The 14,732-nt window shown below is 39.8% G+C and overlaps 1 long non-coding RNA gene across 1 annotated transcript in view; it reads right to left on the bottom strand.

Annotated features, from left to right (window-relative positions):
- The window catches only part of LOC138425380 (uncharacterized), a 35,952-nt gene extending 21,462 nt beyond the window's left edge, over positions 1–14,490 (bottom strand). Inside the window, exon 1 of the long non-coding RNA XR_011251193.1 lies at positions 14,388–14,490. This is a non-coding gene — a long non-coding RNA (uncharacterized lncRNA). The remainder of the gene's footprint in view (positions 1–14,387) is intronic.
- Between the last annotated feature and the right edge of the window lie 242 nt (positions 14,491–14,732).

Genomic DNA, 14,732 nt, shown 5'->3' on the forward strand with positions numbered 1-14,732 from the left:
ATCATTTCTTAGAAATGTAAACCTCTGTTTTATAGAACACTCGCCTCCTTGGATATCTTTATTAATGTTTTTACTGATATCTTTGAATTCTTTGCAATACTTCTAACATAGTAGGCCTTCAAAACATTCAGCAAATGGAGTTGGACTTATATGCCATATACTAAAAAAACTACCTTTACAGAGTACATAAAAAGCTACTTTGTTTTCACTCTCCATATTGTAGCAATGGATTTACATTTTCTTATGGACCATGATCAGCATAGCAATTGATGTCTCATCAAACTTGTTAAAACAAATTTACCTGTCTGTAGATGTCTGTGCATGTATAAATCTTTTGTTTTGGAAAATGACCGTGACTGTGATTACTACCTGCAAATCACTTAAATGACTGCTGTATAATTAGCAATCATTTCTACATTGTACACACACAGAGTCTCATTTGATTTTAACCCATTGTTGCTATTTGTGTGCTAGGCTCTTCTGTTTATAGATTGCAAGCCACTACTTAGATTTACTTTCAGGCAGAATATTTTATGAGACAGACAGGCATCTCTTGCCCCAACGGCTCCTGATGGTGCCACATTTGTTCACTTAGTGACTATTTATGAAGCAGCTGCTGTGAGGGCTTTGGTACTATTGGCTCAAATGGATTCTAAACATTAATTTGATTTTTCACGGGGGACCTTGATTTTTCTAGTCTAAATTGCTGTGCCAAGGAGCCCAATAAGCCAGGGGATTAAGGAAGATTATTTCTCTCATCTAGTAGTGGTCCAGGGTGGGTTGGTGAGTTGCTGTGCTCACACAGCTATTCAGGGATCCAGTTTCCTTCTCTCTGGCTTCCACTGGAGGTTGTGACCCCCATTCATGTGGTCAGAGATGGGTCTAAGCACCAACCTGTTCCATTTCACAGGAGGGAAAAGTGGGAAGGAGGCTATATAAAAAGGCTCGGGCCTGGAATGATGCACATCACTTCTGTTCACACGGCCTGGTCACACAGTAGTCCCTAGCTAAGTGACCACATATGTAGGTACAACTGTGCTCATGTGCAGAAAGGGAAAGTGGAAATTTGTCTGTCATAGACACAGGACATTTGGGGCTTCTTATGTTTTACAGCTGATTTTTTTTTTTGAGCAGCTTCAGTCACTCCCTTTTTATAATCACCATTACAGAGCCATTCTGAGACCTCACTTTTGGAAATAAAGGTTTTGATGGCCAACTTCTCTAGAATTTTATGCTGGTCCAGGAAAATGACATTTTTCTTCCCAGTTTTGAGGCAGCACCTGCCCTTCATTTATTATCTCGCTTTCCTAGATTCATTCCTGACCCCAGATCACCCCACCTCTACCATATCTCATTGTTCATGGAACTTGCTTGCTCAGAAATCTGTTATTGTTAAAGTTAATTCTTGTGGCCAGGTAATTTATCAAAATACCTACTGAGATATTAATTGGTGTCTTTATTTTCTGTTTTCAGAAAAATCAGAGAGATGCTTATGTTTTTTATTCTTTAAATATTTATTGCACACCTGTTTATTTAATTGAGATACAATTGATACAGAATATTATTTTAGTTTTAGATGTATGGCACTATTCAATATTGGTAGATATTATAAAATGATCACCATAATTAGTCTAGTTCACTTCCTTTACCATACATACATTGTTACAAAGGTTTTTTGTACCTTGTGATGAGAACTTTTGATTAACTCTCTTAACAACTTTCAAATATGTAAAACCGTATATCTAACTATAGTTACCATAGTTGATGTTACATAGCCATGACTTTCTAATTTTATAATTGGAAGCTTGTACCTTTTAACTCCCTTCACCAATTTTGCCCACTTCCCATCCCCTACATCTGGTAACCATCAATTTGAAACCTGTAGGTATGTGCTCATTTTTTTTTTTTAAGATTCCACATAAAAGTGAGATTATACAGTATTTGTCTTTGTCTGACTTATTTTACTTAATATAATGCCCTCAATGTAAGATTTTATTCTTTTTTATGCTTGAATACTATTCTTTTTTAATATATACCACACTTTTTTTTATCCATTCATCCACTGATGGATGAACAGTTTGCTTTTATATCTTGGCTAGTATAAATAATGCTGCAATGAATGGGGGGGGTGCATATATTTCTCTGAGTTAGTATTTTCAATTTTTTTAGATAAATAGCCAGAAGTGGAATTGCTGGATCGTATGGTAATCACTGCAGATGGTGACTGTAGCCATGAAATTAAAAGACGCTTACTCCTTGGAAGGAAAGTCATGACCAACCTAGATAGCATATTCAAAAGCAGAGACATTACTTTACCAACAAAGGTCCGTCTAGTCAAGGCTATAGTTTTTCCAGTGGTCATGTATGGATATGAGAGTTGGGCTGTGAAGAGAGCTGAGCACCGAAGAACTGATGCTTTTGAACTGTGGTGTTGGAGAACTCTTGAGAGTCCCTTGGACTGCAAGGAGATCCAACCAGTCCATTCTGAAGAAGATCAGCTCTGGGATTTCTTTGGAAGGAATGATGCTAAAGCTGAAACTCCAGTACTTTGGCCACCTCATGCGAAGAGTTAACTCATTGGAAAAGACCCTGATGCTGGGAGGAATTGGGGGCAGGAGGAGAAGGGAACGACAGAGGATGAGATGGCTGGATGGCATCACCGACTCAATGGACATGAATTTGAGTGAACACCGGGAGTTGGTGATGGACAGGGAGGCCTGGCGTGCTGTGATTCAAGGGGTCACAAAGAGTCGGACACGACTGAGTGACTGAACTGATGGTAGTTCTATTTCTAATTTTTTGAGAGACCTCCATACTGTTTCCCATAGTGGCTGCATTAATTTACATCCTACCAAGAGTGCACAAAGATTCCCTCTTTTCCACATCCTTGCCAACACTTGTTACCTTTTGTCTTTTTAGTAATAGTCATTTTAATAAGAGTGAGGTGAAGTCTTACTGTGGCTTTGATTTGTGTTCCCTGATGATTTGTAATGTTGACCGTCATTTTCATGTGTCTGTTTCATATGTTGGAGAAGGCAATGGCACCCGACTCCAGTACTCTTGCCTGGAAAATCCCATGGATGGAAGAGCCTGGTAGGCTGCAGTCCATGGGGTCGCTAAGAGTCGGATACGACTGAGCAACTTCACTTTCACTTTTCACTTTCATGCATTGGAGAAGGAAATGGCAACCCACTCCAGTGTTCTTGCCTGGAGAATCCCAGGGATGGGGGAGCCTGGTGGGCTGCCATCTATGGGGTCGCACAGAGTAGGACATGATTGAAGTGACTTAGCAGTTGGCCATCTGTATGCCTTCTTTGGAAAAATGTCTGTTCAGATCCTTTGCTGTGCAAGAGGCTTATGTGTTGTGTTAAGTGTTTATTTGTTTTATTACATCCAGGCTTCTTGCTTCCTTGGCCTCAAGTTGGGGTGTATTGCTATTTTTGAAGGCTAAAAACAGAAATTACCTAAGTTCTTGCTTTCAAAACTTTGAGTTATTGAATGCATTGTGCTATGGTCAGTCATTCTTAAAATGTAGCCTAGAATCAGAGTCACGTGGAGGATTTGTTAAAACACTTCTCTCTGGGCCTCTACATCAAGACTCTAATAATTTACATATCTGACAATCTGCCTTTAGTACTGCTGCTGCTGATCTTAAGATCCCAGAGAACCCAGGGAGAGAGGTAAGGTGGGGAAGAGAGTGGCCCATGAGTACTTCAGAAACAGCATAAGAAAGGAAAGCAATTTCCTCAGGCTGAGAAGGGCTCAGAGGTCCTGGGGACCTGAGGCCTACTAGGTGTCCTGGGGAGATTCTTCTCCCAAAGAGAAGCAGTGCCCCTGACTTCAAAGGAAATGTGGGCTTTACTAACGCACATAATGAAGAAGGGCTGAACTTCTGACTACTTCTCATCCTTTGAAATGTTCTTCGCTGTGCAAGATCCCCAAGACCTTCCCATGACCCTGGCGAGTGGGCCTAATAATCCTGACACTGAATTTCCCAATAGCTCTGATCCATCAAGACAGAGATTGAATTTGAATAAATAAAATGCCATTCTTGCACATCTTGGGCTATAGGGTAAAATTCCTACATGCTTCATTGACTAAGTTGCTATTGGCTTAAGGGACTAACTTTTCTCTTTGTCCCTGTACATCTTTCCAAGGCCACAAGGAGAGTACTTCAGAAGGTCACTTATAAGCTCTGTGACTTAGCTCTGGAAGAGAAAAGGGCAAGAGAAAACTTCCCAAGCTCATGTCCACGACCATGATCCTCTGTCCATCCAGCACAGCCAGCACAAGTATTCTGAGGTTAATAGGGAGGAGACCTGGAACCCCAGGTCAGTTGACCTTCATTTTATCTAGACCTCAGGGCTACACTCTACTGCTACACTTCTATAAACTCTTTCTTATTAAAGTAACACTGGAAATGTTTTGCAAAAATTATTACAGTTCATCAATTATCCCAAACAAAAGGCCATTTTGTATACACCAAGATGTTTAAACATTTGTCTTAATGTTCTAAATCAGAAATGTTTACTATCCAGACATTATAAACAAAGGAACTTTTTTTTTCATACACTTACCCAAACAAAGTGTTTACTGGGACCAAGTTTCTTCTGAGCTTCTAATCAGCGAAATCTTCAAAATATCTGGCATGTTTCTTACAATGCTTTTCCCTGTCCATTCAAAATTATCCTTCATTTTAACTTTAGCCTGTTCTTTATTGACTGAAGTTCTAATCATAGCCAAGAATAATATTTGTTTTCAGAATTATTTTCTGGCCATTTTCACAGAAACATGGAAGGAGATTGTCATTATACTTAAAGGACCTGAGAGTAGAAAGAGCAGATGAAATAAATAAGGCTTAAATATTTATCAGGTATTGACAGTGAGATAAACCACCATGAAAGAAAGCAGAAAATGTCCCTATTATAAAAACATGATGTTCACACTGGATCATTAATCCATATCCTGCTATGTATAAATCACACAACTATTTGACACAAAACTTGCCAAGTTTAGTCTCAGACTTTTGGGATTTGAGTATGGCTCAATGGTTCATACAGTAAAGAATCTGCCTGTAATACAAGATACTGGGGTTTAATCCCTGGGTCGGGAAGATCCCCTAGAGGAGGGCATGACAACCTACTCCAGTATTCTTGCCTGGAGAACCCCATGGGCAGAGAAACCTGGCTGGCAACAATCCATGGGGTTGCAAAGAGTCAGATACAACTGAGTGACTAACACTTTCGCTTTTCACTTTCAAACTCTATGTTGTTTGCACAGAGGCCCTAACTCCTCACTTTCTGCACAAAGGTGAACTCTGTCAAGTCATATAATATTGTTGCTCTATTTAGTACTTTATTGGATGTGGCATAAATGTAATACAACATGCAGCACCCCTTCAAAAAGGCAACAATGGATTATTATTTATATATTGTTATAGATTGGGCCCATCTTTGCATGAAAGTTCCCTTGGTGTCTCTAATTTTCTTGAAGAGATCTGTAGTCTTTCCCATTCTGTTGTTTTCCTCTATTTCTTTGCATTGATCGCTGAGGAAGGCTTTCTTATCTCTTTTTGCTATTCTTTGGAACTCTGCATTCAGATGCTTATATCTTTCCTTTTCTCCTTTGCTTTTCGCTTCTTTTCTTTTCATGTCTGAGTGAACTCCGGGAGTTGGTGATGGACGGGGAAGCCTGGCGTGCTCCGATTCATGGGGTCACAAAGAGTCGGACATGACTGAGCGACTGAACTGAACTGATAGATTGGGCCTGATATGTTTTTGGTAGTTGCAGAAATTGGTAACTATAAAAATAAACAAATTGCACATTGGGACCTGTATTGCTTCACAGTTCAAATTTCAAAGTAAATTAGTAAAAAATATCAACTTCTGCTATTGTAAATGTATCATTGGATCCAAAACAGGAAAGGGATATTGTGTATAGAGGCCAATTCCAAGTCAATCTCTATCCACTGTCATTTCAAGCTCTCTTTGTTGGTTAAAATGTAGAGAGCTCTTATATTTGCCATTTGAATAAGATATAGAGAATTCTTAGATACTGTGCTAGGAAATGTGCATATATTTCTCATTTAATCCTTACAATAACTCTATGAGGTTGACACTTGTTTTAATGCAGACTGCCATAACAAAATACAATAGACGGGGTGCTTTAAACAACAAGAAAATATCTCTCACAGTTCTAGATGCTGTGAGTACCGACTCAAGGTGCTATCAGGGTTGTTGTCTGATGAGAGCTCTCTCCTTAGGTTGCAGACAGCTACCTTCTCCCTCTGTCCTCACTTCACCTTTCTTTGGTGCATTTGGATAGGGAGGACAAGCAAGTTCTCTGGTATCTCTTCTTTAAGGGCACTAATCCTGTCATAAGGGCCTCACCCTTATGACATCATCTAAGCCTAAGTATCTCCTAAAGGCCTTATCTTCTAACACAATCACATTGGGCATGATGATGTCAACATATAACTTTTGGAGGAAACAATTCAGCTCATAGCAGTGCTATTATTATTTCCATTTCATACATGGAGAAATCAAGCACTGAGAGGCTCAGTCAATCAGTGAGGAGCCAGGAATTATACCCATTGTGTCTCCAAATTCTGATCCCTGGAAGACCATACGACCTTCATAGAGCCATCCCTGGGACCTAATCTCCCAGGCCTTAACAACTTGTTTCTGTAAATGAAGTTGCAGTTCCGACTGGACTTTTCAGCTTATTCAGGAGCTCATCCCTTTTCAGATTGGAGCCCTCCTGTCTTTTCAGGAAATGACAGTCATCTCTCTCCTGTGGGCAATAATAATTAGCTTCAGTAAGACTGTCTCTCCACAGGTACCTGTCCTCTCCAACCGCAAATACTGTGCTTCACCTCAGGCTGAGATCCTGGAATCTTCAAATTTCAGACTTCCCACTGGAAATGTTTATTGAATGTCTTCTGTGTTCTTGACACTGTGCTTCATTTACCACCATGGGTGAAACAGCATGTAACTAGTGAAGTATTATATATGTGACTACAAATTTTGAAGATTTCAAACACATGTTTTTCAAGGGAAAAGTGTATCTTTCTGTCTCTTTTAATGAATGTATAAAGAAAAAAAATCTAAAACTTAGAAATAAAGGCAAAAACATAACTGTGTACTCTTTCAAAATCATACTAGACTAGTGATACTCAACCATGGAAATTTTGTCCCCAAAGGTCATTTGGCAATATCTGGAAACACTATTAATTTTAGAAGAACTAAAGAGCCTCTTGATGAAAGTGAAAGAGGAGAGTGAAAAAATTGGCTTAAAACTCAGCATTCAGAAAACTAAGATCATGGCATCTGGTCCCATCACTTCATGGCAAATAGATGCGGAAACAGTGGAAACAGTGAGAGACTTTATTTTTTTGGCCTCCAAAATTACTGCAGATGGTGACTTTAGCCATGTAAATTAAAAGATGCTTGTTCCTTGAAAGAAAAGCTATGACCAACCTGCTGCTGCTGTTGCTAAGTTGCTTTAGTCATGTCCGACTCTGTGGGACCCCATAGACTGCAGCCCACCAGACTCCCCCATCCTTGGGATTCTCTAGGCAAGATCACTGGAGTGGTTGCCATTTCCTTCTCCAATGCATGAAAGTAAGAAGTGAAGTCACTCAGTCATGTCCGACAACAGCATATTAAAAAGCAGAGACATCACTTTGCCAACAAAGGTCCGTCTAGTCAAAGCTATGGTTTTTCCAGTAGTCAAGTATGGATGTGAGAGTTGGATTATAAAGATGACTGAGTTGGAGAAGAGACTCTTGAGAGTCCCTTGGACAGCAAGGAGATCCAACCAGTCCATCCTAAAGGAAATCAGCCCTGAATATTCATTGGAAGGACTGATGCTGAAGCTCAACTCCAATACTTTGGCCATCTTTTGCAAAGAACTGGCTCATTTGAAAACACCCCAAGGCTGGGAAAGATTGAAGGCAGGAGGAGAAGGGGACGACAGAGGATGAAATGGTTGGATGGCATCACCGACTCAATGGTCATGAGCTTGAGTAAACTCCAGGAGTTGGTGATGGACAGGGAGGCCTGGCATGCTGTAGTCCATGGGGTCACAAAGAGTCAGGCATGACTGAGCAACTGAACTGAACTGAACTGATGACTGGGAGGGGAGGTGCTATTGGTGTCCAGAGGGTAAAGGCAAAAGTTCTGCAGAACATCATACAGCCTACAGAATACACACCCACAACAGTTATCCAAATTTTCTGGCCCAACGTGTCAGTGTCAACTGTGCTGAGACTGAGAAACCCTGTACTCTAGAGTATTGTCTACCAAGCCTGATTAAGGGTCACCTGGTGCTCAAGGGACTATAACTTTATTTTCTTTTTACTATTGATTAAGTCTTAGACAATGTAAAGTTGGATGTTAACATATAGAAGATTGATAAACTGCCAATGATTTCTGTCTAGTAGAAAAGTTTTATTGCCCTGGTAGTCATTGATCAGTTTTTAAAATCTAACTTTTCAGTTTATTCCAGCATTCTTTTTCTCTGAGTATACATATACTGTTTATGCTCATTGTTTGTAGCACTTATATTCTATAAAATCACTGTGAATTCTGAGTTAGTGAATACTGAACCATTGCTCCAAGAGGAAATATATGGTTAGGTTCCTTCAAGCTTTTGGTCACATTTAATCAATTAATCAATATTTAATCGATTTGTATCAAAGTGTTTCTATTTAAAGGCAACTCATTTAATGTATGCTCTTGATTCTTTAGCATTGAACTCACACTCAACAGCACTACAACTCATGCCCCATCAAAACTTATGTAACAAACAAAATTTCTCTGTGAGGTGTATCACAGCTTTCTTGAGTTTAGAAGTAATAGATAGAATCCTAACAATATATGCAGGACTTAATCTGAACAATAAAGTCACCAAGAAAAATACAAAAATGCAAAAAATGTGGCAATAAATAGACCTCCAAAAAGACATTTGTTTACAATATGAGAACTGAAACAAGAAGGCAGAGCATGTATTTGTTTGACCTTGGCTGGGAACTTACGTGTTGGGAGGCTGGAATTTTTTGCCTCCCCTAACAAGACCTCTGTATGTCTTTGAACGCTCAGCAAATGATGACAAAAGTGGTGCAAGGATTGATTTGGGGATTACAAATCAATTTTAGTGAGCAGACAAATTTGCAACTATGGAATCTGTGAGTAGTGAGGATCTACTCTATTAGTTTCTAATGTTCTATTTTGAAACAGCTTTTGCAAATGGATGTTAGTTCCTTCATAATTGAATTAAAAATTTGACACATGCTCATTATATTGGCATGAGTTATGCTTCTAGCTTTTTGAAAATTACAATAGAAAATTTAACCCTTTTCAGGTGTCACAATTTGTTATTTAGATAGACAAATGCCCAGTGCTTTATGATGATTTAGGGCAGTAGCTCTTCCAGGTGTGTTTTATGGACACAAGTCAAGTGGGGACTGGACTCAGAAACAAATGTACGTGGCAGACAGCTTGCTGGGTTCACAGTCTTCTGTTCTTTCAGGTGTTCCTGGCTAAGTCCCCTGTGTCTGACACCTATTTTCATCAGCATGAGTTCCCCCTCAGGAGGCTCTTAGCCATCAGGGAAACAGGTTGCTACTGAGCCCACTGGATGCTTTCCAGAAATGCCAGGCTAAATTCAATCTGGGACTTTTAGGGCAAGGTGATAAGCTAGTCTTTGAGGTCACAGCAAGGGTAAAGTCCAGAGGCTAAAGTCATGAAAGTTTCAACAAGGTTAAACCAAAAATAATTCTGAGGAAAAAGGCTCTCCACAGAGTGAATTTTTATTGAGGGGACCAAAGAAATTCTCTTTCATCATAGAACTTTCTGGAACCTAAAGAAATAAGGCCCAGGGCCTATAGTAAAATAAATGTGCAGCATCTTCAGTATGCAACTGAAAGTTTATCAGAAGATTAACATGCAAATAATCTTTTCCAGTAGGAAATGCTGCATTATGTGGTATAATGGGGCTGCTAAAGGAAGGCTGATATCTTGACAATCCCTGCATACCTAGAATCCATATGAGTTGTATTTTTAAATACTATTATACATTTTTTTGCTTGAAAAGTCTTAAAATTAAAAATAGTATTGAGGGCTTCCCTGGTGGCTCAGTGCTAAAGAATCTACCTGCCAATGCAGTAGACGTGGGTTTGATCCCTGGTCCAGGGAGATCCCACATGCTGAGGAGCAAATAAGACTGTGTGCCACAACTGTTGAGCCTGTGCTCTAGGGCTTGGGACCCACAACTACTGAGCTCATGCTCCACAACTGCTGAAGCCCATGCATTGTAGAACCTGTGTTCCAAAACAGGAGAAGCCTTGCCAAGAGAAGCCTGGGCACCACAACTAGAGAGTTGCCCCAACTCCAATCAACCAGAGAAAAGCCAACACAAGAACAAAGACCCAACACAGCCAAGAATAAATAAATGAATAAAATTATTTTTAAAATAGTATTTTTTTTCTAGGTACTTTTCACAATGTATTTATTTATTTTTAAATTTTTATTTTTACTTTATTTTACTTTACAATACTGTATTGGTTTTGCCATACATTGACATGAATCCACCACAGGTGTACATGCATTCCCATGTAGAGGGAGATGGGAGGGGGGTTCATGTTTGGGAACGCATGTAAAATAGTATTTTAAAAGCTCAGCAAGGAATAAAGTAACATCTGCTTTTTTCTTTCCCTTCCCTTCCTCCTTCTTGTCATTTCACAACCTTCCTTTTAGGCTTGTGATGATTCCTGGGCTGGTGTTTTCATCATTTAAAGCAGTGGTTCTGTTACTGACCTATCTGGGTTTGCGTTAGACCCCAACAAGGGTTCTTTGGCCCAGTGTCAATAGAGAAAATAGAATGAGACCAAGCTCCTTTCAGAAGCAAAGGAAAGCTATGTCTGATTCATGTTGATATTTGGCAGAAAACAACAAAATTCTGTACAGCAATTAGGCTTCAATTTAAGGAAAAGAATGGAAAGGTACGGACTTGGCTCTGGAGTACACTCTGTCCCTTACCAGATTTTGGAGGGGCTTCTACATAGGGTCCTCCACCACAGAGGGAGATTCTCCACTATGGATGGAGTGCTTATGGGTCCTTGTAGTTGTGTTGGCCACAGTGCTTCAACCTGAAACGCTGGGCGTAGCCTCTCTGTACACAGTGTGCTATTGCCATCTTGAATTGCAGGGCTGTGGGCAGTACTTCTGCACACAATCTGCCAAGTTGGGGTGTGGTGGTTCTGTGCTGGGAGCTCTAATCCACGAGGTAGGTACAAGACTTTGTCACCTAGATTCCATCTTATTCCCTTCACCCCAGTCCCCAGTGAGCTTCGCCCATGACAGTTTTCAACCAGGAAGGATTTTTGCCCCTCAGTGGACATTTGGTGATGTCGAGAGATGTTTTCTGATAAAGGATGGAGGGGTGGTTAAGGAGTGGTTCAAAATATCAATAGTGCTGAGGTTTTGAAACTAGTCTAATCAGGGGTCAGAAAACTGCTTCTGTAAAGGACCAGATAATAAGCATTTTAGGTCACACTCTGTTTTAACAACTCAACTCTGGTTGTAATTTGAAACTAGCCATGGGCAATGTGTAAATAAATGGGCAGCTGTGTTCCAATAAAATTGTATTTATGGACACTGTTAAATTAATTAAGCAAGGAGGCCATTAGGCTGAGGTAGGTCTAATTCTGGGACTGCCTACATAAGCAAACCAAAATCTAAGCCTATAAACGCCACAAACATAAGAAATTGAAACCTAAAGCCAACCAACCACAAGCAGCCAACCAGGCTTCAAGCTGTACCAATCAATAATTTCCTTTCTTTGCTTCCGCATTGCTCTATAAAAATCTCTCCTGAGTTCCTGTCAGCAGAGCTGTCCTACCCACTTCTGGTTTGGCAATGCCCCATTTAAATCAATTTTTACTCCCAAATAAACTCTTAGAATTTTTAATATGAATCAGCTTATCTTATAATAATATCAATATCTGAATTTCATATAATTTTCACATGTCATAAAATACGATTCTTCATTTGATTTTTTTTCTTTTTCAACAATTAAAAAATATAAATGGAAAACCAATTCTAGCCTGCAACCATACAACAAGAGGTTGTGGGCCTGATTTGGACACAATGATCCCAGTGAATAGACAGACTTTTCCTTCTTTTTTAAAGGAAGCACAGTATTTTCATTCAGCAAAACCATTTATTCTTTTTTTTTTTTTTTTTGCTTGCAGCATTTTAATGTATGATTTGTGTTGTGTGATTCAGTGATTCAGCTAAGAAGAGCTGTGGATGAAGAATAGTCCTTTTTATGTAAGCAGTGCTATTGTGTTCTGGTCATTAAGAACTGAATTTTTAACAGACTCATAGACTGAGGAAACTTATTCCTTTTCTTAAGTGTTTATGATTTGCTTATTTAATCTTTGTCCCCTTTTCAGTTTTCTTGGCTTTTGGCTCAGCACTGGATATTCCGAGTGAAGCAGACTCAATTTTCTGTAGGTCTGAAATTTCACCAGGGGTAAGTTCATTCAGATTTGGGGTCATTTACATTTCAAGTCTGCAATTTGATCTGATTATCACTGACTGAAAAGAAACACCAAGGGCCTTTTAATGTGGGCTGAACTGGATAACCCATTCCAAGGGCTGGGTAAAACACAGAAAAACTGGGAAGTCTGGAGGGTACTTGCTTTTTATTTCTCAGCAGGGGGATATCATGGGAGAGTTTTATAAACACTAATTTCCAAAGAACAACTGAGAAAAACTTGAGATTTTTGGTGAAGGACCAGGGAGAGAGAAATGCTTCCTGCCAGGTTGAAAAAGAAGAATGGGAAAGGAACAAAAAGGGGTTATTGTGGAACAGGCTGAAATGTGCCTGAGGGTGAAGGGTATAGTTATCATACTTTCAGTACTTTCTCTTTTCCTAAGTGGTGTAAAGAGTACCTGAATAAACTTCTAGAACTGATAAGAGTTTGTGAAAGTGCCTAGATACCACATAAAATATACAAAATTCATTAATTTCTCTAAGTTTACCTATTGGAAGACAGGATATGGAAAACAAAGGATCCCATTCTCAGTGTCAACAAAAGACATACAGTAGCTAAGAATAAGCCTACCAATAAATGTGTAAAGTGTGCACAATGAAAACTATAATATTTTACTGAGAAGTATTTTTAAAAATTGAATAAATGGAGAGAGATTTTACCATTTGGTTTTCTGGCAGTGGGGCAGAACCATTACGAGTAATGAGAGTAAGGGATTTTTTTTTCAAAGACTAGACCTTACATGACTGTGGTAACCAGTTGAGAAATCAATGTAGAATTCTGCATCTGGTTCTGACCTCATGTCAGCAGAGTTGGCAAATGGGAAAGAAAGACGGTCTAAGGTGGGGAGAGCAGGGAAAGATGGGAAATTGCTGTTTTTTTCTTTCTCTTATCACCTCCAGCCTCAGTGACATGGGTGATCTAGAGGGTAACTGGGACCCTTCACCGTGGTGACCCTGGCACATGAAGCTGATTCTGAGAGCTGGAGGAGGAGATCTAGCGTTAACTGGTGGAACTTAGGTCCGGATGCTGCTTCATTTCTTCCCTTCAGATATTTCTCTTAAGAGAATCAAAGTGCTGTGCTAAGTCACTTCAGTCGTGTCCAACTCTTTGCAATCCTATGGTCTGTAGCCCACCAGGCTCCTCTGTCCATGCGATTCTCCAGGCAAGAATACTGGAGTGGGTTGCCATGCCCTCCTCCAGGGGATCTTCGCAACCTAGGGATCAAACCCAAGTCTCTTGTGTCTCCTGCATTGCAGGCAGATTCTTTACCCACTGAGTCACTTGGGAAGCCCAAAGCACAGTTCCAGCTTAGCTAAAGTGACACTGCATAAAGCAACCATACATACTTTGTCTCTTGATGATGATGACATAGCAAATATGACATTAACTACATGGTACACACTTTTCTAAGTTTTTTACGTTTATTAACTCATTTTAACTCTCACCACAACTCTCTGAGGTAGGGATGATTAGTAGCCCTATCTTGTAAATGAGGGAACAGCCTTGAGTAGTTAACAGCCTGCTGGTGGCCACATAACTTACAAGTGGCAAAGTCATCATTCAAACCCAGACAGTCTGGAAAGACTGCACTTCTTAAAATGTAAAGTCTCCTCAGGTTAATGTATTTTAATACAAGCTGTTAGAATCCCAATGGGCTGGGTATTGACAATTTGTAAGAATTTTTCTAAAGAGCTTCTTAAAGCCTACATGTAAGTACATGTGTATGTGAATACATACAATGAAACTCCAGTAACTGAAACAGCATATTTCCATAGAAATCAGCAAAGAATCAAAGATAACTCTAAACAGAGCTTAGTATACAAACCAGAAAAGAAGAGCTGCTGCTAAGTTGCTTCAGTCGTGTCTGACTCTGTGCGACCCCACAGACGGCAGGAGCTAGAAAGTGACAAATGCACCCTTGAACAACTGGCTTCTGGAGAAGAATGCAATGAGACCCTCCTCTCCCTGTGACTCACTGTGACATCACAAGAGGGGAGGCAACATCACTTTCATACTTTCTCATGCCATCCTGGCAAACCTGCACATCAGCCCCATTTCTTTCTTTCTTTTTTTTTTTTTTCTCTCTATGCACTTGAGAACTGCCCTGGGCAGATAGGTCCTACCATATTTAGATAATAAGTCTCTCTAGTCACATCAGTCATAATAGTAA

The sequence above is a fragment of the Ovis canadensis genome, chromosome 1 (assembly GCF_042477335.2).
Source record: "Ovis canadensis isolate MfBH-ARS-UI-01 breed Bighorn chromosome 1, ARS-UI_OviCan_v2, whole genome shotgun sequence".
In the NCBI taxonomy this organism is placed as follows: domain Eukaryota; kingdom Metazoa; phylum Chordata; class Mammalia; order Artiodactyla; family Bovidae; genus Ovis; species Ovis canadensis.